At 37.6% G+C, this 4,576-nt stretch overlaps 1 non-coding gene across 1 annotated transcript; it reads right to left on the bottom strand.

Moving 5' to 3' along the window:
- Window positions 1-4,098: 4,098 nt before the first annotated feature.
- On the bottom strand, window positions 4,099-4,205 carry LOC121437712. The gene has a single exon (XR_005972998.1). It is a non-coding gene; the product is annotated as a U6 spliceosomal RNA (small nuclear RNA).
- Window positions 4,206-4,576: the final 371 nt, after the last annotated feature.

Here is a 4,576-nt window from a genome sequence, read left to right as displayed (position 1 = left end):
AAATTAAAAGCAGGTGATTATATCATGTTCTCTCTTTGTACTTCTCTAACTTTTTTTTCGTAAAATAATAGCCATGATGTATTGAGCATTTTCTGATAATCAAATACTTTATATTCATCATCTCATTTAGTTCTTATCAAAATCCCAATAATTCACTGTATCATTAAATCTTACTCCTTCAGAGGAAGGTAAGTTTAGGAGGGCTGGAGAGATGGCTCAGCTGCTAAGAGAGCATACTGCTTTAGCAGAGATCTGTAATTTCCTTAATAATGCTAACACTAAGAAGTTCTTGGCCTCTTGTAACTTCAGTTCAGGTGGTCTGATGATCATGCATCTGCAGATACCTACATTCTTATACACATATCCACACACAGGTACACAGAGGTACATACAATTAAAAATAAAATAAACATAAAGACTAATGAAAGTAGACTTAAAAATTTAAATAACTTGTCCAAGATATCAGCTGGTAGAACTGAGAAATGAACGAGATCCAGCTTGATCCCATTGTTGAACAATTAACTGTTCACTCTTTACCCACCATAACACTGAGCTGCCAATGACAACCTGGTACATTTTGAAGGACAACTTTGGAAAGGTATTGGGCAGTTTACAGTCTTTCCTCCCCAATACCTACACTGAGCACCAATATGTAATTCCTGCCGCTGTCTACAGTACGCATGTTGCCTCTCATTGTCATCACAAAAACCAAGTCTAGGAATTGCTCAAGGGTTCAACCACTTCAGCTCTATCAACATCACTTATTTGAAGTACACCTTGGATAGATCCTGAAAGGATAGCTATGTCAATTGCCAGGATATGGAAATCTTCAAGGGTGAGCTCTGTTCTCTCGCTCAATAAAATAAAATAAAATAAAATAAAACGAGTCACACGGCAGCTTTCAATTGCTCTCACTTCCCTGTAGAACATGCCTCAGCAACAACAATGCAGATTACAAATATTTTTCAGGTAAATACCTGTCAGCTGCATAAACAGGGCTAGCCTGAGAAGAATCCTAAGCCAGGCTGGTCTCATCTGTGACCCCACCCATGTGTCTGCACGGAATCCTTGTGTTGTCATCAAGGATCCTATTTCCTTCCTTCTGATTTCAGCAACTGATACTTGGCGTTAGAGACTCATGAGACAGCATCACCTCTGTTCTCCTTTAATCCTATCTCTTCTGACCTGTACTTTCATGAGAAGCATTCTGCTATCTTTGTCGCCCTTACCTTGTCACCATGTGAAGGTCTGCCTGAAATTTCCTCATGAGGAGGAAATTCAACCACCCAGTATCCCTTTTAATTGTTTCTACAGAGTCTCCTAACACCCATGTTCTAACATGGGTGGCTCTGATCTAGATCTAATAAGAAGAGGATTGGATAACCAATTTGCTTAGGTAAGCTCTGTGTGTTATTTCCCTCAAGATGCAATGGGTGATGCTTAGTGTTAGACTACGGAAAAACCTCACAGAATAAGGTTTATCACAAACATAAATGTCTAATGAGAAAAGTTGGTTTGATGATGAGTCTGTGTTGTATAACTCAATGATGGAACAAATTGGATGATGGGAAATAGCCACCTACTAGATAACTACTGTTGGTGATCAGCTGTTTCAAATCAACCAAACAAGGCTTAGCACCAAGAACTTCTCTCTCTCTCCCCACTCTCAGCCAGATGAGAGCAACAACTTGATTGTTTATTTTATGGTTCAGCATCTTAGTATATGGATATAACAATGGAACTATTTGTGATTTCAAGGAAAACAAATTATTCCCTGAAATTTTATATGCAGCTGCGTTTTTGCAACGCCTGCAACATAGCTGTTTTATACACATCCAGGTTAGGCCGAGGTTCAGCTCAAAGCAATCTCTCAATTCCCAAGTGTTCTCAGCTTCAGGATTTGTGCTAGGTGTGAGTGCTATAACTGACAATGACATATGCAGCCACACTCAGACTGTTGGATTAAAAACAGATATAAAACCAATGTGTTTTAAATGATGTATTGTTTTATTAGTTTCCCTGCAGGGACATTAATGAATTCAAGCCCTGTAGAATCATTCAATACCATTGGGGCTCCTGGAATGGTCTATGGGTTTCTAAATAGACAGGTTTAAAATACTTCTCTGAATGACAAGCTTTCAGCTGAAAGATGATAATACATGAAGATATTTAGAAATCTCTGACTATAGTAGAAGAGATTATTTTGTAAACCATGACATCTGGGTTAATACTGTGGACTTCTACCAAACAAGGAGAAAAAATTCACTGGGATTTTAGGTAATAATGGTAGTAGTTAAGTAGCTATTTTAAATTTCAAAGGGAGATATTATTTGTATTTTGATGAGCTCCGAAGTCACATAGTATTTACAGCATTTTTAAAATGTAAGTTGCTTAGATTGTATAATGATAAAAATACAGGTTTGTAGAATGAGCTTTTTCTATTATACCAACTGAGGGTTTTTGTTTTGGTGTGAAAACGAAAATGCTCAAACCTTGATAAATTACAAATGACACACACCTGCTTCTTCTGAAACTTTCTCCATTTCCTGTTGCAGTCCACTGCTCTGTCTTAGCCAGAACAGTGCAGTCAATGAGTGTTGTTATGACAAAAAAAAAAAAAAAAAAAAAGAATGAGGAAAACAGAAACCTTTCATCTTACAGTGCTTGTCAACACACTCAAATGAGGTATATTCTGGAGTTTGCAGAGAAAGGACTGTGTAGGTCAACTAATGCTTTGGCATGAGTGTTCGATGTTCTTGCCAAATGAGACAATTAATTTATTGGAGGAAAACACATCAGCATGGGCACAGAAAACCACTTCTGTTAGAGTGGGTGGCATGCTTTTGAGTGTCAGTGTTTTTGTCCCCCTTAACTCTGAGGTGCCCTGGTGTCGGGAGCTGTTCTAAGCACTTAGAAATGGCAAACTAGTATTGAAGGCCTGCCCGTGAATCAGGTATCATTTTTACCTCAGCTGCGCAAAGGAGAAACCAAGGCAATGAAAACAGGATAACCAAAGTGAGACCTGTTCAAGTTCTTGAGAAAACCCAGTTCTAGGACATCTGGGTCAAACCAAATACCTGACCGCCGACTTCAATTTCAACAGGTACTTTTTGGTTTTACGTTCTTCTGTATGAATCCCTAACACCATGGTTATTCTGAGACTGAAATTCTTTCTCAGAAGGGTCATCCCAAAACCCAAATTTTCATTCTTGGACTCTAGATTTGGATGGGAATGAGGTCCTTTGATCATTTCAGTAAGCTCTTGAACTTTGAAGCACTGTCCATACTGAAGGCTTCCCATCACTCAATGACTGGCACATTCCTGCATTCATAGACTTCTTATTTCAGTCTTCTTACAGATATATAAGATATGTCGAACATATTCTCCATTGCCCTATTCCCCCGCCCTTATTCTTTTCATTTTTAATATAATATAATACATTTAAAAATACATTTAATGGAAACATTCACCAATGTTTATTTTTTGCTTTTTATTATATTTGAAATTTTAATAGAATTACAACATTTCTCCCTTACCTTCCTTCCCTCCAAACCCATGTACCTCCCCCATACTCTCTCCTTCATAGCTTCTTTCTCTCATTGTAATTGCAAACATATCTGTATATGCATATACGTTAACAGAGGTTTCTGTCCCACCAAGTCCCGCAGTCTTTCAGTCTCAAAGAAATACACAAAGGGCTACATTAATCATAAATGGGTTGGCCTATTAGCTTGGGCTTCTTATTAATTAATTCTTACATCTTAACCTATAATTCTTGTCTGTGTTCGCCATGTGGCTTGGTACCTTTCATCAGAGAGGCATTCTCATCTGCATCCTTCTTGTCTGGGTGACGACTGCAGACTGCATCTTTCCTCTTCCCACAATTCTCCTGTTCTCGTCGCCCCACTTATACTTCCTGCCTGGTTGCCCTGGGTATACTTCCTACCTGGCTACTGTATAATCAGCGTTTTATTAAAAATAATACAAGTGACAGGATAAAAGGCCATTGTCCCATAGCACATATATATTCTTCAGTGTATTCTGTCCATATGCATTACTTGTATTGTGCTTTGAGGGCTGAACATTTGGCAGTGAGCAAAAATATGGAAGGCATCACAGATTTATGTATCATCTCTGCAAAGAGGCCATGATAATTGTCTCTGTATCATTCCAACTTTAATATATGTGCTGCTAAAGCGAGCACTCTCACTTCACTTTCAATTATTGAAAATCGTGATCCCAATAATGGAAGTAATTATGCATTCATAACTAATTTTCAACATTTTGCAACATTTCATTACTTTAAGTAAATTGTTGCAGATAAACTGGGAGCCTGTACTTATCCATCTCCAATGAATTGTTTTCACAATTGAAAATAAACCGCTAATTGCAGAAAATGAATAATATTTTCATACATATATGATTATATGATTTTTCCAAACTTGAATGTGTCCTCAGAGAATTCAGGGAATTCTTTTGAGTACATTCTAATTTTAAATATCATTGCCTTTTAGAGGGGATTTGACAGTTTGCCTTATTTAACATCATTTTACTCAACTCTGTTGATAGTCCTGG

Source organism: Microtus oregoni, unplaced genomic scaffold (assembly GCF_018167655.1).
Source record: "Microtus oregoni isolate MIOR12 unplaced genomic scaffold, Mior012 000053F_ref0000044, whole genome shotgun sequence".
Taxonomy (NCBI): Eukaryota; Metazoa; Chordata; class Mammalia; order Rodentia; family Cricetidae; genus Microtus; species Microtus oregoni.
Note: the sequence above shows the minus strand (reverse complement) of the source record. Positions and strands in the feature narration are given on the sequence as shown.